The 22760-nt window shown below is 58.5% G+C and overlaps 1 protein-coding gene across 6 annotated transcripts in view; it reads right to left on the bottom strand.

Annotated features, from left to right (window-relative positions):
* ELFN2 (extracellular leucine rich repeat and fibronectin type III domain containing 2) overlaps positions 1–21977 on the bottom strand; it is a 59758-nt gene extending 37781 nt beyond the window's left edge. For 2 of the 6 annotated variants that reach the window (XM_030815607.1, XM_030815612.1), the window contains exons 1-2: positions 21398–21756; positions 11878–12028 (exon numbers count right to left, since the gene is read on the bottom strand). The gene's annotated coding sequence lies outside the window, so the exon portion shown is untranslated. Of the gene's footprint in view, positions 1–11877; positions 12029–20978; positions 21283–21397; positions 21757–21948 lie in introns of those variants that run through there. The other 4 variants (XM_030815608.1, XM_030815613.1, XM_030815610.1 and 1 more) reach the window with 3 other exon arrangements.
* Between the last annotated feature and the right edge of the window lie 783 nt (positions 21978–22760).

Genomic DNA, 22760 nt, shown 5'->3' with positions numbered 1-22760 from the left:
AAACAAGGGTCCCCTATCTGCACCATTGTCCCGAGGACTGAACAAGGTGATACCTGAAAGTTGTCCAGTCCAGTGATGGCACACAGCAGGTGCTCAACAAGTGACAGCAGTTATGATCGGTGATTGGATATGAAGACCTGGACCCGGCACGAATGACTGCATACAAGCACTCACAATGGAGTGCCGAGGTGTGGTGCCTGTCAGCTCCATCACACCCCAGAGGGCTGAACATCTTGGGACTCACCCCCAGGTGACCCTCCCTGGCGCTCCCCCATCAGGGAAAGGGCAGAGAGCAAAGGGACCCCCAGACAGTGCCTCCCATCCATGCCGCCCCCCACTCCCACCACCTCTGCAACAAGCACACAGCCCCGCGTGTGCCGCCCCAGCCCCGTGACCCACTAGCAGCCCCTCCCAGTCCCCCGCTCTGCATCTGCTCAATTAGGGAAACTGGGGAGCGAGGGAAACAAAGACTTAATTTCTGAGCTAATCAGCCTGCCTCATACTAATTACCATCCTCCCGGGCATTAGGGCAGACTTCCTGGGGGAGGCTGAGGGGGAAGCTGGTCCCTGGGAATGACACCCCCTTCCCCTAAAGCCTGAGAGCCCAGCAATGGGAGGGTGGTGGTGCAGGGGGACCGGGAGGCTTGGGCAGGTGGGATTTCAGGGTGGGATGAAGGAGACGTGGTCAGAAGCAGGAGACAGAGTCCACTGGGCAAAGCAGGGAATGCGCCCATGGTCACCTGGACAGCCCCACCTTCCCAGGGTTCCCACCCCGTCCTCTGGGCAGCCACAGGCTGGGGGGAGGCCCAGAACAGGTGCCCCAGTAGGCATGCAGCCCATGGCCTTGGCCAAGAGGACAGATGGACAATTTGGGGCTGGATAATTGAGCAACGATCAGAGGGAAGCTTCTGGATCATAGCCTACTGGGTGTGTGCATTTGTGTGTGCTTGTGTGTGTGCGTGTGCGTGTGTGTCATATGTGCACACCAGAACAAGAGGGCTCAGGACTGGGAGCCAGGAAGCCTGCATTCAATTCCCTGCTCAGGCTCTGGGGAAGTCCTTGCCCCTCTGAATTTCAGGCTGTACCATAAGCGAGCTGGAGGGCACAATTTTTAGAAATCATTTCAGACGTGACCACAGGGCCACTTATTCTTCAACAAATGCTTGTTGAGCACCTACTATCATGCAGCCAGCTCTGTGCTGGCACCACAGGCACGTTCGTGAACAAGACACACAAGGTCCCCAGCCTCACGGTGCTTTCACTGTGATGGGGGAGCCGGGGAGTAAACATGAAAATCAAGAAACAAGTGCCCTGGGATTGGCAGATAGAGGAACGTGCTCTGTAGAGAGTCGACCCATAGGATGTGGGCAAGCGATGGGGCCACCGCAGCTAGGGCTTATGGCAGCATTTTTTAGAAAAGGCCCCACCCAGCGGCCAGGCCCAGTGGCTCACGCCTGTAATCCCAATACTTTGGGAGGCTGAGGCGGGCGGATCACGAGGTCAGGAGATCGAGACCATCCTGGCTAACATGGTGAAACCCCATCTCTGCTAAAAAGAAATTTTTTTTTTTTTTTTTTTTTTTTTTTTTTGAGACGGAGTCTCGCTCTGTCGCCCAGGCTGGAGTGCAGTGGCGCAATCTCGGCTCACTGCAAGCTCTGCCTCCCGGGTTCACGCCATTCTCCTGCCTCAGCCTCTCTGAGTAGCTGGGACTACGGGCGCCCGCCACCACACCCGGCTAATTTTTTTTTGTATTTTTTAGTAGAGACGGGGTTTCACCGTGGTCTCGATCTCCTGACCTCGTGATCCGCCCGCCTCGGCCTCCCAAAGTGCTGGAATTACAAGCGTGAGCCACCGCGCCCGGCCTAAAAAAAAAACTAACTGGGCATGGTGGCGGGCGCCTGTAGTCCCAGCTACTCGGGAGGCTGAGGCAGGAGAATGGCATGAATCCAGGAGGCAGAGCTTGCAGTGAGCCGAGATCGCACCACTACACTCCTGCCTGGGTGACAGAGCAAGACTCCGTCTCAGACAAAAAAAAAAGAGAGAAAAGGCCCCACCCAGCAATTAAACTGTAGATAATCCCAACTCACGGAGGGCCTCAGAGCAACCCCCCTCCCTTCTCTGGACCTCTGTTTCATGCACACTGCACAGGAGCTGGATGAGATGCTGTCCAAGGCTGATTGAGTCCCACAAGCAGGAGTTCTCACAAGTTTCTCCAGGCCGGGTGTGTGCATGAGAATGTCTGCATGATCCCCCCAGGGGCTGCGGTCTAGCCCACACATTTATACATACACAGACAGATGACCACTATGTCCCCAGTCTTGGGCCCGGCTGCACGATGGATGTACCAGGTAGACAGGTATGTGCCTGATGATGAGAGGGGCAGAGCATCACATACCCCAGGGCCCATCAGCTCCCAATCACGGGCTCTGGGGTCTGCATTCCAGAGGACACACTCAGCTCTGCTGGCACAGGTGTCCCTTGAACTGCCTCCCTCACACCTGGTCATGGGGCCTTCACAGCGGCCCACCATGTGCTGAGCACCTGAGCCTCACTGCACAGAATTCTCACAACAGCCCTGCCAAGGAAGGGCTGTTACCCTGTTTTACAGATGGGGAAACCGAGGCTCCACTAGGTCAAGTCACTTGCTCAGTAAATAATCAGCTAGGCATTCAAATCGGGCCTGATCCCAAACTGCCACCCCTACCATGTGCCAGGACCTTCTTCCTGGACCACTCTCAAGGCTCAAACCAGGGGACCCGCCTGGACCAGCCCTGCCCAATAACTGCCTTCCAGGGATTGCCAAGGGCGCCCAACACAGCAAGGCAGTCAGGTTCAGATGGCCAGGTTCAAATCCTGATTTCATCACCGAGTCGCTGTGTGACCGTGGGTAGGATCCTTAACCTCTCTGTTCCTCAGTTCCACCTGTCAAGTAGGGATGGTGATAGTATCTATTTTGCTGGGTTGTTGTGAGGATTTTGCTAAGTTCTATAAAGTTCTTAGAACAGTGCCTGGCACATGGTGTGTTGATAAAAGGAAGATATGATTCCCTTTGACTCTGTGAATGGCCTGACACTTGTGTTCCACAGAAGGCAAGAGGCAGAGCTGCAATGTGAACGCTGGACTCAGGACTCCCTGTCCAGCGCTCTCTTCCCACAGCATCAAGGAATCTCCAGCTTGGCCAAGGGAACAAAAAAGTCCCAGGACTGGCCCAGGCTCAGCCCCAAGGCAGAAAGACAGCCTGTGAGGAAGACTAAAGAGATGAGAGCCGCAGGCCAGGGGCCAGGCCCCAGACCCTTCTCCATCACCTGCACCTCCCTCCTCTGTGCCTGGCACTTGCCTACCTGGCCCCACCCCCAGTTCCGGAAGGCCCAGGCACTCCTGTGGACACTCAAGGACCCTGGGAAGCTCCTGGGCCCTGAAGCAGCTCCCCGTGGCCCCAAGGAACCCAGTGCCCAGTGATCCTGGGACACAGCAGGTGGAGAACAGCAGGGAACAGCATGGTCTCCCGGCACCACCTTCCAAGTCCCTGGGTACTCTGTCCCCAGAGACAGCCAGGGGTCCTGGCCCTGGACCCCCACACCCTACCTTTCCCCAAGTCCCAGGGAGCCCGCAGGCAGGAATCCCAGCCAGAATGGGCTCCTGCCTAAAGTGCTCAGCCAACAGCGAGAGGAGCCCAGATGTCCACACTTAGCCTTGGAAGGAGATCCCCGCAAACCAGCCCACCCATGCCCCGGGGCAGCATGCTGGGTCAGAGGAGCTTGATTCTGAAGTCAGACACTTCAGATCTGAAGTGGGTGAAAGCAGAAAAAGTGCAAACAGCCCAGGCACTCACAAGAGGGAAACGTCCTTTCAAGGAAAGCCCATTCCAAAGTGGATTAGGACCCAGGTCCCGCCGCACCCCTGAGGAGGGTGCTCCGGGTGCAGTCAGGGGCCACAGGAGGGTGCAGGGCCAGCTGCCAGGAGAATCCCTCCTGGGTAAGAACAGATGGTGTACATGTGTTTGTAGGTACCAGGAAACACGGGCCAGTGAGAGCCTCTGGAGAGGAGGCCTTGGGAACAGGCAGTGGCCCGTTCCTTTCTGCTGTGCACGCCGAGAGCATGTGCCAGTTCCCCAGGTATAAGGGGGTTTGTATACTTGTGCATTGTTTTACACGTACATGCTCCAAAACCCAGCAAATGCACAAAGATCACGAGGGCACACACATACACACACACCTGCCCATGCGTGCCCAGCTTCCGTCCAGCCAGCTCCCTCCTGCGGCCTGAGAGAGAGACAGGCGGCTGCGGCAAACAGACAGGGCAGGGCCACAGAGACGGGTGGGCAGACAGAGACAAAGAGACAGGGAGAGAGTCAGAAACAGAACGAATGGGCTCAGCTCAGGCCCTAGGGTGATCCTGCTCAGAGCAGCCACTTCAGGCTGGTCCAGGGGCTGCGGGAAGTGAAAGTGCCCAAGAGGAAAGCCGGCAGGGCTCCACCCTCAGCCTGGCCACTCACTGCGGTGTGGGCCCGAGCCGGTGCCTCACCTCTTTGGGCTGCAGCCTGCCCACGAGTGCGGGCAGTGGGTGGGAGACCCCCTGGCTCCAACCCTCCAGCACTCCGGGGGGTCCTGGTTCCCTGTCAAGCCCCTGCTTCCCCTCTCCCCAGATGGTGCTGAGGGCAGCGTCCAGGTCAGTTGCCATCTCAGCCCAGCCAGGAACTCACTCCCAAAGCCCCTCCCTCCCCTGCCATCAGCCCCTGCATCAAATCGGAGAGGGACGAGCCAGGCACTGACCGGAAACCGCAGGCGTGGATACCGCTGTCTTCCTGCCTCATCTCACCTAATCCCCATCACAGCCCTGATCCCATTCTACCACACGAAGCAAGCCCTGCGGCCAGCGGGGGATGAATATGAATGAGCTGGGATGGAACCCATGCGTCTACCCCAAAGCCCATCGGCTCCTTCCATGACACCCTGTTTGGCAGGCAGCAGGAGGGGCCACAGAGGCAGACACCCCCACATTTCCTGACCTAGCACCCAAACCCGGGACTCCACAGGCCCCAGCCTGTCTCCAGCAGCCTCACTGGTGACTCTAGAAGGGCCCCTGAAGCCCTGCCTCCCTGCTCCGACCACCAGGAAAGCCAGCAAGAAGCCCAGAGCTAGCATTCCTGACTGCACACCAGGCGTGGCACCGAGTGCTTCATAGTGTCACCCTTGGGAGGTGGGTACTACTTTTATTCCCATTTGACAGGTGAGGACACCGAGGCACACACAGGCGGGGCAACTTGTCATGAGTAGAATCGGGAACTGACAGCTGGGCCCATGGGCCTGATCACTGCGTCGCCCCATCCTGCAGCCTAGGAGTTTTTCCACTCTGACCTGCGACCCCCAAGCCAAGGAGTGTCTAGTGGGGCAGCAAAGGCCTCACCCCAGAAGTGCTGCTTAGATCAAGGGCCCTTGAGCCACCACCATTGGGGCAACTCAGTGCCGACCCCTCTCTGTAGCCGGTCTCTTCCCTGGATGATGCTTGGGGTCCCTGGAGAGCCCCCACCTCCATCCTTGAGTCCCAGCCCTGGGTGAGGAGGGGAAGCGGAGAAGGTCTGCCTGCCTCCACAGACCTCAGACAATGTCCTCCGGGACACAGGCTGTCCTTTGCCTGAGGTCCAGAGAGAGTGTGGGACAAGCCAGACTCACACAGCAAGCAGGAGGCAGGAAGGGGCCCCACAGCCCTTCATCTCTGCCTCCCAGCTTGGCACAGAGGGCACCCTACCTCCTATGCTGGGTGAGTTGAGCTGTGACCCAGTGTGGAGACAGGGATGGGGCTATGGGTTCTCAGTAGCTTCTAGCTTCTCACACAGCCCCCGGCAACCCTGTGGGCCTATTGTGTGCAGATACTCCTATCTCCAACCCTATTTCACTCCATCCCCTCCAGGAGCCTGGCAGTATCCCCATTTCACAGATAAGAAAACTGAGACTGGGACATGTGACCACTCAGGCATGGGATCTAACTCACAATGCCTCACTTCCCACCACCAAACAGGCCTTCCTGCAGCCCCTGCCCCAATCCAACCACTCCCAGCCCTCAGGGACTGCCTCTTCCAAAAAAAAAAGTCTTCCCAGAGCTCCTGGAACCACCGCTCAGTGGACCATCTCTCCTCTGACATTCAGAAAGCAGACTGAGGCTGGGCGTCTCAGTCTGCACACTCAGGCCTGTAATCTCAGCATTTTGGGAGGCCGAGGCAGGTGGATCACTTGAGGTCAGGAGTTCGAGACCAGCCTGGTCAACATGGTGAAACCTCGTCTCTACTAAAAATAAAAATACAAAAATTTTCTGAGCATGGTGGCAGTCGCCTGTAATCTTAGTTTTCTCTCCAGCCTGGGCAAATGAGCAAAACTCCATCTCAAAAAAAAAAAAAAAAAAAAAAAGAAAGAAAAAAAAAGAGAGAAAGCAAACTGAGGCCAGCATACCCACAGTGCCTCCACCCTCAGACTGGGGCTCCTGGGAATTGAGGCTCTATCTCCCTCAGACAGGGCACTCACTCCCCTTCCCAAAGACTAAGAGGTCCCAGGACTCCCTCCTCCAGCACCTCCATCCACACAGCCCCCTACCCGATTGCAGGACTCTGCCCCAAGGGGCCAAGCAGGACCCAGGCCACGCCTCAGCCCCTCCTCTCCCTTCTTCCTGGCGCTCCTCCAGGCCTGGCCAGTACCAGGCAGGCTACCCTCCCACCACCGGGCCCTATCCATGAATCCCACCTCTGTTGGGCACCACAGACCCCCCTTTCTCCTCCCCAAACAAATGGGGTCTTGAGCAAGGCACCAGGACAACCACACACAAGGCCAGATCTATTCCCTGGACTGGCACGGCTGCCAGCAGGGTGGGCAGTCAGGCTCGCGGAGCGGTCTGTCCTTTCCACAGCCCCTCCAGGTCCAGCCTCTGGCACTGGGAGCCCAGCACTCTAAGCTCGTCCTGGCAGGGCTGGGACCAGCAGCCCCCCCTCCCCAGGTGACCCAGGAGTGGGCCTGGGCCAGGCGCCCCTAACAACGCTCCCCACTTCCTCCCCTCTCCCTTCCCCTGACAGAGTGTGGGCGGGGACCTCTGAGCATAGGTCCAAATCCCCGCTCTGCACCCTGGAAGAGAATCTCTCCAGGCCTCTGTTTGGTGGTTGGTAACCGGGTGTGACACTCCCTATGCTGCAGGAGCTGCTGTGGCCACAGATGGGGTGGGGTACAGGCAGAAAATCCCAGCACAGAAGAGGTGCTCAGTTCAAACCGGTTTTTCTCTCTCCTTCATTCCCTCCTCTGCCCTAGGGGGATAAGAGGTGGGGCTGGCAGAAGTGGGGGTGAGAGGGCACAGGCTGGCAGGGTAGAAAATGACCTGTCCCAGGCACTTAAAATGTTGCCTATTCCAAAATCAAAGCCTCAAATCCCTCTACAGCTGGCAGTGAAGTATCATAAGACTAGGCTGGTTAAGGCTCCCAAGACCCCACAGCCAGCCTGGGCAACACAGTGAGACCCTGTCTCTACAAAAAAAAAAAAAAAATTAGCTTGGCATGGTGGTATGTGCCTGCAGTCCCAGCTACTCAGGAGGCTGAGATGAGCAGATCACTTGAGTCCAGAAGGTTAAGGCTGCAAGGCTGCAGTGAGCCATGACTGCACCTCTGCACTCCAGTCTGAATGACAGAGCAACAGCCTGTCTCAAAAAAAAAAAAAAAAAAAAATCCCACGGCCCATTAATGGCAACACTGGGGAGGAGGCCTCAGAGCTAAGCCTGCAAATCAAAGCTCAAAGCCCACTGCCTCCTAGAAGCCAGCCCAGATATTATCCCCACTTTACAGACAAGTAAACTGAGGTACACAGTAGTTAAGTAATATGCCTGAGGTCACACAGCTAGTGAGCATCTGGACTGATTTCTTTTGACAATTCAGGCTGCTACCAAAAGCTGTTCATTATGGCACAAGCACTCCCTAAGAATCTGTGATTTCGACTCTGTATCCAGAGTCATGTCTGAGTTCTTTAGCCTGAAATGCAAGGCCTCCCAGCAAGGTGGTATACAGCAGCAGAAGACAGCACCGGACCTCAAGTCAAATGCCAGGCCTGCCACTCACATCCTGCTGTGTACCCACGGCAACTTACCAGGCCTCCCTGGCCTCACTGTCCTCTTGTGTAAAATGGGAATAACAAGACTGACCTCCCATAACAAGCTGGTGGGGTTACCTATCCATGCAGTCACACAAATTTATTGAACATCTACTATGTGCCAGGCCCCATTCAAGGTACTTGAGATAGAGCAGAGAACAAGACAAAAAAAAAAAAAAAAGCTGCCTTCAGGGAGTTGATACTCTACAGTAGTGGGAGGGCAGAGATTCAGCAAGCAAATAAACAGTATTAAATTGTGTTAAGGGCTTTAAGAAAACAGAGGGAGGAGGCCAAGGGCAAAGGACAGGGTGGTCAGGGAGGACTTCCCTGAGGAGGTGACAGTTAACCAGAACAGGAGACAGCCATGCACTGAGCCAGGGGAGCAGCAGTGAGCACAGAAGGAACAGCAAGGTCAAAGGCCAGTGAATCAAATGAGAGCTGGAGCCTATGGGAAAATGCCTGGCACACAGCAGATGCTCAATAAACAGCAGCTGTGAAAATTATTACTCTAAGCCCCCCAAACCCCTTGCTCCTTGCCTTCCTCTTCTGGAAACCAGGTTGCAATGCAGCTTGAAGTGCATCCTAGGTCTCTTCCACATTCCTTCATTCATTGAAAGTAACCCTGCTTCCATTAATAGTCCTCCCATTTCGCAGGTGAGAAAATTGAGATTCCCAAGATCCCACAGCCCATAAACGACAGCATCGGGACACGAACCTAAGTCTAGTGGTCTCAAACCCCACGCTCCTGGCAGCCTTGGGTGGTCTCACTTACAAAGGGCTCTCACTACATTCCCCCTTCCCATCCCAAGACAGCTCAGCCTTTCAGAACTCCTCTAGGATGAACCAAGGTCTTAGCCTGCCCTTTGAGGCCACCCGGGACAGCCCTCTCTCCTCTTTCCCAGATCACCCTGAAATGTTAGCACCTGCCACCTGGAGCACCTCCCAGTGCCAAGCCCTGTGCCTGACTCTGTCCCCTGGCCTTGCTCCGGCAAGGTGAAGTAGGGATTCTTATCATCCCCATTGTACAGGTAAAGAAATTGAGGCCCAGAAAGGTGGAGAAACATGCCCAACGGCAGCATCCAGGAAAGTGGCAGTGTTGGGATCTCAGCTCAGGCCCTCGTCACCTGAAAGACAGTCACCCGTCACTTCCCAGGCCTCTCAAATGGTCCCCTTTGGGCATCACTCTCAGTCCCTTGCCTGGCCTGTCCCCCTGGTGATGCCAAAATGGTAGATAGGACAGGCTTCCCCTGACTCGTTATTCTCAGCGCACCACCAGCCACGTGCCTGGCATCTGGTGCCCTAGGCCAGGGCTGGCTGAACAGCTCAGAGCACCCAAGTCCCACGAAGGAGACCAGTGGCCAGGGGCTCAGGCAATGGCTGTGGGGACAGGGCTCGCCTGATGAAAGTGCACACACAGGCCCTGGGGCAGGCAGGAGAGGAGCACCAGAGAGGCAGCCTGCCACACCTGGCTCCATCCTGCCTCAGCCACCAGGGCACTATGTGCGTGTCAGAAGGCTCTCTGCCTCTCCGGCCCCATTCCTGTTACCACGAACTCAGGACCGTACTCCCACTGCTAAGGGTCATGGGGAAAGGTACGACGCCACAGAACTCTAGTGAGATCTGGCTATCCCATGCGTGTCAGGAAATCATTTTAAAACGATTTTTAAAAGTAATGATGGTGGGCCAGGTGCAGTGGTTCACGCCCGTAATCCCAGCACTTTGGGAGGCTGAGGCGGGCGGATCACAAGGTCAGGAGATCAAAACCATCCTGGCTAACACTGTGAAACTCCGTCTCTACTAAAAATACAAAAAATTAGCCAGGCGTGGTGGCACACACCTGTAGTCCCAGCTACTCAAGGAGGCTGAAGCAGGAGAATCGCTTGAACCCGTGAGACGGAGGTTGCAGTGAGCCGAGATCATGCCACTGCACTCCAGCCTGGGTGACAGAGCGAGACTCCGTCTCAAAAAAAAAGTAATAATGATGGTGGTGGTGGTTCCCAGTCACTGAGAGTCTGTTACATACCAGGAGCCATCACATCCATGAGCCCAAATAACAGCCACCCTGGGAGGCATGTGCCTCATCTCCATTTTACAGGGGGGGAAACTGAGGCCAGAGGTCCTCCACTGTAAAAACCAGAGCCAGGTTGCAAACCCAGAACTTGCTGCTCTCCTGTGCAGCTTCCTGTTGTTAGTAATTGAATGAAATGCTGCTTCAGGAGAACCCCTGGGGACTGGGGGGAGAGAGAGGACTCAACGGTGTGAGAGAGACAGGCTCCCCCAGGGAAGCAGTTAGGCCTGCTGAGTCCGGCACTCAGGGAGGGAGATGCTCCCCAGAACGTGCCTGCTGGTGACCTTGGGCAAGTCACTTCCCCTGTCTGATTCCTCAAAGGCAGGTACCAATGCTGGTCCCCCCAGAGAACGGCACTGGGTCAACAGGTCCTCAGCAAACATGACGGATGGGGACAAAGTCACTTGGGGGCAAGAAAGGAGCATGTGCCCAGATGAGAGACTTATGTGATCAGAGGCCCTAGAGAGCCAGAGGGCTCAAGGAGGCAGAGGTGGGAAGATTATGGCCACAGAAGTGGGAGGGAAGGGCTGGGTGGAGGCGCTGGGAGGAAGCACGCGCTGGTGCAGCAGGGTCTCCGGTCCGTCCACAGGGGCAGGCAGGATAAGCACAGACCCGCCCACTGTGCTTCACTCCCCAGCCCTCCACCACCAAGAACCCCCACTTCAGCCTGTGACAGCAATAGCAAGTCCCCTGCAGCAGCCCTTCCCCCTCCACGGCTCCTCCGTCCTCCGGGGCGCACCCACCACCCTGCACAAGCCCCCTTCAGGGCATCCATCACTACCCCTTTCCTGGGGACCTCCAACACCTCAACAGCCACAGCCCCTCCACGTGGGGACCACCGCACCTTGGAGACAGCATCTCCCTATCCTTAGCAACCACCAACACTGCGCGCAGCCAGCCAGCCTCCCTCCTCTGTCTCCTCCTCTCTCCACGGAGACCACAATGCCACAGAGGCGGCTCCCTCGCCACGGCAACCACCGTCACTCAGCGCCGCCTGGACAACAGCTCCCTCCACGTGGCCGCCACCAACACAGCCTCGGTGACAGCCCCAGCCTCTCCTCTCCTCTCCAGGGCAGCCACCAGCCCCAGCCAGGACGGAGCAGCTCCTTCTGCCTGCCCGTCTGCCTGTTTGCGGCCTCCTAGTGCCAGACGGCTCTCCCTGTGCCTCCAAAATTCAATGACATAGGATCAGGCCCCATATCAATTCTGCTGGCGTTTTCCCCTGCTCCCGGCTCACTTCCAGCCTCTCTCTCTACAATGGAAAGACCCCCACCTGAGCGAGACCCCCACCAGGGGGTCCCAGGCCTTCCCTTGGAAGCTGGCTCTCCACCCCCAGCAGGTGCACAGATGCCCCCTGACCTACTGGGGTGCAGACTAGGCCTGGCTCAGCCTCTCTGCCGGGTGATGGGGCAGGAGCTGGGGTCCTTGAGCCAACAGGGGCTTCCTGCCTACCCTCCCCAGTGGGCTTGTCTCAGCCCCCAACAGGCCTGCCGCTCTGCAGGCTGCCTCACAGGCCCTGTGGAAGGAAAGCTGGGTGGGGGGGTGCCCACGGCTGGGGGCAGGGGCCGGGCCCACAAGAAGGAACACACAGAAGCCTGAGGCTGGGCCACATCACAGGTTTGCAAGGCCGGGTCATGTGAGCTATGCTCACGGACAGCGACACACACACAGGCAAAAGGACCCTGTCCTTACCAGATGTCTGCAGCAGAGGAGGCCCCTCCGGCACTGTCCCCGACCTGGGTCTCAGAAAGGTCCCCCAGGCAGCAGTGGCAGCAGTAGCAAGGAGATCTCAGGTCCTGGCCCAGCCCAGGTGGCAGCAGCTCCTCACCCAAGTCCTCTCCTTCTGCAGGGAGGCGAGGGGGAGAGAGGGGAGGGAGGGAGAGAAGGGAGGAGAGGGAGGGGGGACAGCAGGAGGGAGGGAGGAGGGAAAAATGCTGAAGTCTTGAAGGGTACACTCACTTCTTTCTTGGGTTTCCCATGGCAACCGAATATACCACAAATGAATATCAGGGTGAGACAGAGAGAGGAGGTAAAGGGAGAGGAGGAATGGAGGGAGATGGAAGAGAGATGGAGAGAGACAGAGATAGAGAGATGGGGGAGACAGGGTGGGGAGAGATGGAGAGATGCAGAGAGAGATGGAGGCAGAGACGTGAAGGCACTGAGATGGAGAGATGGGGCAGGGAGAGGAGAAGAGATGGAGGTAGAGACAGAAGGATGATGAGGCAGGAGAGACGGAGGGCTGAGGCTTCCAATCATAACCCATGGGGCTCAGGGGCCAGGGGAGAGGCCAGGGGCCACAGGGCTTCTTTCAAGCCCCTGGGCAGGAGGAGCAAGCACAGATGAGTGAGCTTTCTGGGAACCAAGGGGCCCCCACTCCCACCCCTTCACCTTGTCCCACACTCCCTACTGGGCTCCACAGCCTGGAGGTACCTCCCAAGTCACATCCCAGCCTCACACCCCACTCACAGCCACGGTCACACATGTCACACCCACATGTGTGTGCACACTCACTCTCACCCTCCCCTGACCCCCAGTGCCCCCACACAGCCCTCACCCCCTTCATGGCCAACCACCCTCCTCTCCTGTTGGTCACTCGGATCATCAATGCCGCCCAACCCCATCATCAGCCGGGCCCCAGGGAACAAAGACACCCTCGCCCTCAGCACACCCTCTCCTCTTCAGAACTCTTCCAGGACTGGCACACTCCTTCCCCTATGTGCTCAGCCTGTTCCCAGCCAGGTGTAATGCCTCTGCCCCACCTTCCCGCCATATGGGCTCACACACAGCCTAAGAGCACAGTACCTGGCTGACCTCCACCTGCACAGACAGGCGCTCCCAGACAGACGGGCCTCGGCGGAACCTCGCCTCCATCTGCGCCAACACGTGCACACACACACTCAGCCCTTCCCGAGGAGGCCCCTCTCCCTCTCCGGCCCCGCACCCCACCAGCCCAGATGGTACTCTTGGCCCTCCCCCGCAGGCAGGGGCTCACACCTCGGCCCCCTCGGCATTGCCATTCACAAACATATGTAGACCCACCAAGTGCTGGCAGCCAGCGGCGCCCAACAGAAAATAAACACACACTCGGGCCTCCCTTCCCCTCTCCCCCCCACACTGCCTCAACTCCCTCACCCCCACCCAAAGGCAGAGAACTAGCAGGGCCGGCTTCCTCCAGGAAAAGTTCCCAGGCCTAGCTGGGAGCACACGATTGACCCTGAGCCCAGCAGGGATGGGAAAGCACTCCGGAGGCACACACTATACCCAAACACACACACACACACACACACCAGTCCTCCCAGAGCACACCCAGACAGAATTCACACAGGAGAACTTCCCACCGCCGCAGAGAAACGCACATCACAGACCCTGGGACCCGTGGGCCTAGAGACCAAGGTGCACTGCACACAGCTGAACCAGAACACAGGGGCGCCCCACACAGACACACTCCCCAACACGCAGGCCCACGCTGGTGCCAAAATGCGTGGGGCCACTGCACAGACGCACAAACCAGGGGCACCGTGGACTGCCCCGCCCCAGGCTCACCAAACACACCCAGAAAAACGTGCGTCGGGAGCACGGGGCCCCCAACATAGACACACGCCAATACATACATGCCCCAAGCATGCCCACACACAGGGAACCACTCCCGGACACACGTGCCAATGCACATGTGCCAACACAGCCCCAGCACAGCCACGCCTGCACGCCACAGCGCTCCCAGGGCAGTTCACGCGGCACGTCCCCATGCCGTCCACACCCACCGGGCACACACACCCCCTCGCCAGCAACTCGCCTGGTCCTGGCTCCGGTCGCCCCCTGTGCCCCTGCCCGGCGCGGCCGGCCCCGCCGCCAGCCCCCGCCCCTGCCGGCCGCTTTCGGAGCCCAGGCACCGCGCAGAGCCCAGAGGCTGCGAAATTGGCTGCGAGCGTCAGGGGCTGCGGCTGCAAATTCTAAACACAGGCAAGTAAGGAGGAAAGCCGGGCCAGCCGAGCGAGCCGGGCCAGCCAAGCGAGCCGGGCCAGCCGGGCGCAAGTTCCGGAGGCTGGAGGGGGTGGGCCGCCGGGGACGGGGGCCTCGAAGAGCCGCAGACGGCGGAGGACGGTGCGGGGGTGGGGAGCGCGGCGGGGTCGGGGGGCAGGGTGGCGGTGCGGCCCCGGCGGGGCTCCGAGCGCGCGCTCCCGTCCCCACCACACCAGGTCCGCAGCAGTTCCCGCCCGCCCCCTCCTCCGGCCCAGCAGCCATCGCGCACCCGCCCCGTGCGCCCCCAGGACGGACAAGCCCAGCCGCCCGCCAGACCCAAGTCTGCCTCCACCAAGTGGATGGACCGTATGGAGCCACCGCTACGCGGCTGTGCGTCGCCTCCTCCAGGACGTCTTCTCTGCTCTCCGCCTTCTTCGCCGCTGCTCTGCCCTCACCTCCACCTCCGCCTCTGGCCTCTGCTCACATGCACAGCCGCAAACTCAGCTCCACCAGCGCCCTCGCTCCACAGGAAGGGAGAGGGAGGACATTCGCCCTGTCCAAGGCGCTGGGGCAGGCCCGCTCCAATTCCACTTCATCCCGACCACACTTTAGGCTGCTAACGTGCCTAGCTTTAGCAGCTGTGCGGCCTCGAACCCGTGACCGCACACTCTGCCTCCGATTCCTCATCTGTGCAACACGAAAGATGCAGAGGGGCGTTCTGAGGATTTAATGAGGGACTCCTTAAACAGGCTTAGAGCAGCAGGCAACGAACATGGAAGATGATTAGCCAGTATTATTAGTCAGTATTGGCCCCTGTCTTGCTGCTGTGGCGCGGAAGGTTAGGCACTTCTCTGAGCTCAAGCTCCTCCTCTCTGGAAAATGAGGATGGCTTTGCTGGCTCCGGAGGATTCTGAGAGGAGTCTCAGAGACCCCGGGGAACATGCAGCTGCCATCCAACCAGCAAATGTGAGCGAATTAATCTTCGGGAAAGCATTAAAATTGCAAGTTCCTGCAATTTTCCCCTCGTCCACTCTCCCAATCAAAATCTCAGTGTACAGGGCCCAAGAATCTGCATTTTAACGAACACCGGGAGATTCGAATGCTCCCTGACAAAAAGGATATTACTCAATTTCTTGGCGCAGCATGGATGGTCCCGTGTGGTTGATCCTCAAACTACATGTCCAGACCCATCTTCTCAAAATCCACTCTGGGCTTCCCCACCTCCGGGCCCCTGCTCACACGGTCACTCCATATGGCACGCCCCCACCCAGGGGCAGGCAGGGCCTCTTTCACAATCCTCCAGCCAAAATTAAACAAGATAACAGAGAGTGCCTTGCCCGATGCCTGGCACATAGCAGGTGCATAATCGAGAGAATTCTGCAGAGCCCAGAGCAGAAGTTGGCACAACCTCTCCAGCCCTGCCCCGGAGGCTCACTCCACACCTGGCCTCCAGCCTGCAGCAGCAACCCCCTCTCGGTCAGGTCACAGAGGGACAAGAATCACCTGTCAAGCAAGCCCTACTGTGTGCAGACCCCATGCTGGGCACTCATCAGAGGTTCCCGTGTCTCACCTCTCCTCCAGGGCCCTGAGCTCTGCCAGGCAGGGGCTCCTCTCTGGGGGTTCCTGCCTGAGCCCCGGGGCCCAGCATTTCTCCCTGGGTGAAACATGCTAATAAGGGTGTGTGTGCACACACCATCTGAATGCAAAATGCAGCGATCCATCCTCGGTAGCATGTAGATGAAAGGAATTTGTTTAATAAGTATTTTTTGAGGGCCTACCAGTCTCCGCCTGCACAGAGCTGACATGCAGTGGGAGAAATAGACAGGCAATAGGCAGATGTAGGAAATCCACTGGGGAATGAGAAGGGCCAGGAAGGGAGGGAGGCAGGTAGGCTGACCCCACAGCCTCTGTCTCTCCAAGATTCAGGGACAATTGTAGGGGGAGAGGGATAATAGACAGGCCAAGGAGGGAAACTGAGTCAGGCCTGAGTCTTGGGACTAGGCCCACGGCAGGCTGGTCAGGCAGCCTTGGGATTCATTCCTTCCTTCCCCCTGAGAGAGGTGGTGACCAGTCTATACAAACAGTCACAAGAGCTGGCAGCACCCAGGCTCTTTTCATGCATCCTTAGGCCCCCCAACCCCCAGCAGTACCCATGCACTTCAGGCGGTGAAAAGGAGAGGGTGAAAAGGATGGGAAAGAAACATACACATGCATGCACAGTGCAGACCCCCTCCAGGAAGCCAGGAATGAACGGAGGGGGCAGATGGGAAGGGGGAGGAAAATAATGGCATCTCGCATGCCAGATAGGATGTTATACACTTGGTCTTCTCTTACCTAACCTTTAGCATGACCTTTAGGACAACCCAGAAGGGTTAAGAATTCGTTTTTTTGTTTTTTGGTTGTTTTATTGCTGCTGTTGTTGTTCTGGCCAGGCATGGTGGCTCACGCCTGTAATCCCAGCACTTTGGGAGGCTGAGGAGGGAGGATCACGAGGTCAGGAGCTCGGGACCAGCCTGACCAACATAGTGAATTAGCCGGGTGTGGTGGTGTGTGCCTGTAATCCCAGCTACTGGGGAGGTTTTTTTTTTTTGAGACAGAGCCTCACTCTGTCACCCAGGCTGGAGTGCAGTGGCACAATTTCAGCTCACTGCAACCTTGGCCTCCTGGGTTCAAGCGATTCTCCTGCCTCAACCTCCTGAGTAGCTGGGATTACAGGCATGCACCACGACACCCGAATAATTTTTTGTATTTTTAGTAGGGACAGGGTTTCACCATGTTGGCCAAGCTGGTCTCGAACTCCTGACCTTAGGTGATCCTTCTGCCTCGGCCTCCCAAAGTGCTAGGATTACAGGTGTGAGCCACCACACCCAACCAAGAATTCGGTACTTTTTTCCCCACTTCACATTGAGGAAACTGGGCCTCCGGGAGGGGAAGTGACTTGCCCAGGACGCACACCAAGGAGGAAAAGAGGTTGGATTTGGAGCCCTGCCCCTGTCCTTTCCACAAGCAAGATGGCCAGAAAGTGGGGAGTCCAGAGGGCCACAGCTGAGGCCACGATAGGGACCTCTTCGGGACCTGAAGAAGATACTGATCCTGGGGCAAACTCCCCACCATCACCCTGGGGAGCCCTCCAAGCGCTGCTGTTCGAGGCACTGTGGGAAGGCCAGGGAGCAAGGGGCTGCGTTTGGGGGTGTCCCATCTCTGTGGAGGAGGGGCGCAGGAGGAATGGGATGGGGGGATTGAGATGCAGGCACCACCCACGAGGCCCCTCCTTTCCTGTCTCTCCTTGCAGCCAAAGCAAAGGGCATCCCCTGCCCCCAGCTTCCCTAGGGCAGGGTCACTGCACCCATTTACAGATAAGCAAAGCAAGGCCCAGAAAGGGCCTTCAGTGAGAGGGGTACGCCGAGATGTAGAGGCCTCCAGGCCCACCTGGCAAAGGAGTTCAGCAGCCAATGATGCTGACGTGAGAGTCTCCCTTCAGGGGTTCCAGTCCTGGTTCCATCGCTGTGTGGCCCTGGACTAGTCTGTAACCTCTCTGTTTCTTGTCTTCAAAATAAGGAATAATAATAGTGCCTACTGCAGCTGGCTTTCGTGGGACTAAACGAATGCCGCCCATAAAGAGCTTCGAACCGGGCCTGGCTCTCGGTAGGGGCTCAATAATATTAGTTGATATCATTATTATCACTATAGTTATTACTATTTCAATCAGCAGCATCGTGCAGCCAGCACCCTTCCTCTGGCACCCCAGGCATAAGCAAGCCTGCCCAGGTAGCTCTTCAGTCCTCAGGGCTTCTCTGGGGCTTTCCTGGGGACTGTCTGCAGAGCTGGGGGGAAGGAGAGGGGGCTCAATTATTCCAACCCCCAGACACCATCTCCAGTAATAATGGCAATGCCTCTGCCCCAGGTGGTAATTGAGCCAAGAGAAGGTTAATTTAATCAGGGATTGGGCCGGGACGGCAGGAGGCAGAGGCCTGGGTTAACCTTCTACACTATTAACACAGCTCCTGAAGAGGTCTGACTTGCTAAGAAGGCTCAGGATTCCAGGCAATCCTACTTCTCGGCCATCCACTCCACACAGCACATGTCACAACACGGGGCAGGTGGGGGCACCGAGAGAGGAGCTTGGCCCCCAGGCACCGTGGCCGGAGCAGGTGAGGGTAGCAGCAACGCGTGCCTCCCAGCCCTGCACACGGTTGTCACCCTTTCACACTCACACATCACACCCGCAAGGGAAGCTGCCACCACCCTCTTACAGAGACAGGAGAGGCTGACCTCTGTCACACACAGCCAGGATGCAGATGCGGCAGGGGTGTCACTGGAACCCAGTTTTGCTGCCAAAAACAAGCATCCTACAAGATGTCAGGGGACACTGAGGAACAGGCATGGAGCCCCCAGTGACCGCCCCAGACACGCCCCACTAGAGAAGGCTTGCTGGGTGTGCCCGTTCCTATCACCCTGACTGTTTCTGGAGCTTGTTGGTGGAAGAGCAAGACAGCACTGACCTGGGAGTCAAGAGCAGCCTCTCCTCCAGCCAGGGACCTCTTGGCCTTGGGCTCATCACCTGGCATCCCACCCCCAATTCCTCATAGCTCCATGTCTCTCCATGAAATGAAGGTACCCCTCGAGAAGGGGCTGGGTAATCAAATGTGTCTCCCTGTAGCCACTGAGGGTGGCGGGGGTTGGGGGGTGGAATTCACATTAAATCAACAGACAGCTTATGCCAGAACTCAGTTTACTCATCTGTCAAATATCCACATAATAGCAGCTAACTCACCCACCTCAAAGAACTGCCATGGAAATCCAAGGAAAGAAAAGAAAGTCCTTTGCAAAGTTAGACTTAAACCAAAACAGGAAAGCAGCTACTCTGGGCTGGGGGTATAGGAGGTGAGAGGACAGAGCTCACATATACTAAGCCCCCACCATATGCCAGGCATCAGCACCCGCCCCCCACAAGGCCCATGGTCTCCTTAACCCCCTTCACCTCTCTAACCCCCCATCCCATGTTACAGAGAAGAGACTGAGGCTCAGAGAGGCGACGTGAATGCTTAAATCACAAAACACAGAAAGTGGCAAAATTGGATTCGAACCAATGGTCTCACGCTCCCTGGCTATGGCCATTTTCTATTGTCACATGCACTGACACACTCACATACACACTCATTAAAGCACATCCACCCAGGGTTGGTGGGTCTGGCTGGGATGAAGAGGAAAACAGGGACTGGGGAGGTCAGATTGGGGGGGCTGCAGCACATCGGAGGCCTCCAGGCCCACCTGGCAAAGGAGTTCAGCAGCCAATGGTGCTGATGTGAGAACCTCCCTTCGGGGGTTCCAGTCTCGGAAGGTGCACTATTCAGGGCGCAGGACTTAAGGAAAGGGGTCCCATGCCCACTCAGGATGCTGGGAAAGGGGGCCTCTTGGGAGAGACCATGCCATGCGTCCTAAGGCTCCATCCCTCTCCCCTTCCCACCCCTCATATACAAGGGACATAACCACACCTGGCCACACACACTCCCCTGACATCACACTTACACTTTCTGGCTGGGGGGAGCGACCTCCGACAAAACTGTCCCACTGACGTCACCTGTGGCCTGGAGCTTATGTCACACCTGAGGTTCTCACTGACGTCACATATATACTTTTTCCTGATGTCCCCACAATTAATCCTCTTTCTTCCTGCCTAGGGGTTGATGGCCCAGAGGTACCCACCTCCCCACCCACACAGCTGCAGGGCCCCCAGCTCATCAGGACAGCACCTGCCTGTGCACCCCTCTCGGGGGACACACATGCCCACATGCTTTGCTGATGGCCCAGATGTGACACGTCCCACAGGTGTCCACGGGCCACGAGAACAGGGGTGTCGGCCATGCACATACACATACACACACACACACTCCCAGTCCCGTCTCATGATGCAGCTTGCATGTTAAAACACCTCTCAGTAACTGCGCCGGGCAGTCCGCGCCCCACAGCTTCCACCACATTCCTCCAGGTGCTGCCAGCACCCCCTCCCTCCAGCTTTCTGACTCCGACAGCCTGGCCTGCTGACAGCGACAGCCGCAGCCCAGACACACACACACACACTCCAGCCCAACACCTGTGTCTCAGCAAGGGACCAAGGCAGTGCCCTCCAGCCGCAGCTGCTGGGTGGGAGGAGTCCAGGGGGAAGGGGCACAGCACAGAGCCCTGAGCTGCAGAAAGTGCCGAGTACCACGTTCCTCCCTAGCTGAGTGCACGGTCAGCACCACTGTCCCCTTCTCGTCTCCCTTCTTGGGCACGCCTGACACACCATGGCCTGGTGGCCTCTGTTTTGGACACAAGCTCCCCGAGTGTGCATGCACACGCACGCGCACACACACACACACACACCAGCTCGCTTCCCTCCAAACATTCCGAGGAAATCCTGCCAGGCCACTGACAGTGTGCGTGTGTGCGCTTGTGTGTGTACAGACAGAGAGCAGGGTCCACCCCATGTCCACACACACAGGCACACACCACACACACACAGCATGCACGATCCTCCCCACATGCACACGGCGCCCCACCGGCCAACACACCCACCCCCTCCCCGTCCCCTGACAGCTGCTGGAGCCCACACATGCACACACACACACTGGCACGAGCTCACACACACACACACACACCCGGCAGTGGCCCCAGCCCTGCAGTCTCTGCGATTTATGCCGCCTCCCTGGGCTGCCTCCCTCCTTGTCCCTGGCCAGCGCCTCTGCAAGGGTCCCCACCCCCCAATTCTGGTCTTACCAACCCCACCGCCGTCAAGCCCCACCCTGGCCCCCCTTCCCCTAGAAGACATCCACCCCGTCAACCCCTCTTACCAGCTAGAGGATGAATGCCTTGACCCAGCAGCACCCCGTGAAAGAGAGGGGTTAGGGCCCCCGATTCGAAAAGATGAGGGCAGAGAGGTGCAGTGTGGCACCGGCTGGCACACCGTCCACCATCAAGCCTCTGCACCACCCCCAGAAACGCTCACCTCACCGACCGTCCTCGGTGTCCTCCCACCGCCTCCGCCCACCGCCACCACCACCACCTCCCTCGCGCAGGGTGGTCCCCCGGGGGGCTCACGGGGATCCCCAGACCCAGGAGACACTGGGGGTGGCTCTCCCCGTCTCATCCCCCTCTTCCGTGTCCCTCTCCAAGCCCCACCCCCACTGACGGAGGGGGTGCCCTCCGGCTCCAGCCCCGACTCCCACCGTCTCCCCGGTCGCGGCGCTCGGATCCGGAGGAATTCACTTACCCCAGCCCCAGCCGGGATCCGGGCCAAGCACCGCCTCCGGGAAGCGGCGGCCGCGGGGCCTGCGCGTGTGAGTGTGAGTGTCAATGTGAGTGTGAGCGCGGGTGTGGGTGCGGGGTGCGTGACGCGTGGCCGTGGGGTGGCCCGCGTGTGTCTGTGTGTGTGTCTGGGAGCGCGCGTGTGCGCGCAGACGCCGCCGCCCCCTCCTCCCCGCCGCCGCGCCTCTGCCTTTGCCTCCGCGCGGAGGGCGCCCGGGAGGGGCCAAACGGCGCGCGTCAGGGACCGCAGAGGCCGTGTCCGTCTGTCCGTCTGCCAGGCCGCCCGCGCCCGGTGCCCTCCGCAGGCCTTTCCGCAGCAAGCCCGCTCCCGCCCCCGAGCCGGCCGCACGCTCCACGGACACACGCGCGCTCGCAGACACACGCCCGCGGGGCTGGGGCCGCGCCTGGCGCCGCCGCTGCAGCTGCAGCGCCCGGGGAGGCGGCGGCGGCCCCACGGAACCCCAAGCCCCGGCCCGGCGGACCCCTGTCCCGGCCCCGGCCCCCTGCGCTGCTCACCCCGCGGGATCCGGGTCCGGGTCCGGGTCCGGCCTCCGCCAGCGCATTCAACAGCTGGGGGCAAACTTGCGGCGGGGCCGCCCGAGGTGCTCCTGGACTCGCCCTCCCGCTGGACTCCGCCTCCGCGGATGGGCCCCCTCTCCGCCTTGTACCTCCATGCCCTACGGCCTGCGCCCTGCTGGTTGGTCCCGCGTTCAACCGCTGGCGACTGGGGAAGTGCGGCTGCTGCGTTCCCATTTTATAGGCCAGATAACTGAGGTTCGGAAGAGGAGTGATTCCCCCAAGGTTACACAGGGAGCCTGCAGACAGTATTAGACTTTACGCTCCCCTACCTTGTGCCAGGGCGCTCACTGCCTTTCCCCACCCCTCCAGGAGTAGGTCCAAGGGATACTGGGCTCATCCGCAGCTAGAGAAGCTTCATTAGCCTTCCAGAGGCCCAGTCCCCCGCCCCTTACGCCAAAGCCCCTGCCACCTGCTGCCACCTGCAAAGGGGTGGATGCTGGGAGGAGGAAGAGGTGGAAGATGCAAGAAGCTCTGGCACCCGGGGCCTATACCTTGGTGCTTGGGCAGGCAAGCACCTCCTCCCGAGCCCTGCGAGCTGCATGTCAGAGGCCTGCTGCCAGCAGGCCCTGTACTTCTCCATCACTTTTATAGGACCGCATGCACCAGTGCCTGTTCTCAGGTGTTGCACAACAGATGAAGTCCAGGCTACAGGAACTCCCCGTCGGAGCATCTCATGAAGGTCTGGAATAAGGAGACTCCCCAGAAGAAGCCACTGCCTGAGCTGAATCTTGATGGATGAGTAGGAGTTG

Source organism: Nomascus leucogenys, chromosome 7b, assembly GCF_006542625.1.
Source record: "Nomascus leucogenys isolate Asia chromosome 7b, Asia_NLE_v1, whole genome shotgun sequence".
Classification (NCBI taxonomy): Eukaryota; Metazoa; Chordata; class Mammalia; order Primates; family Hylobatidae; genus Nomascus; species Nomascus leucogenys.
This window is presented reverse-complemented; position numbering and strand designations above follow the sequence as displayed.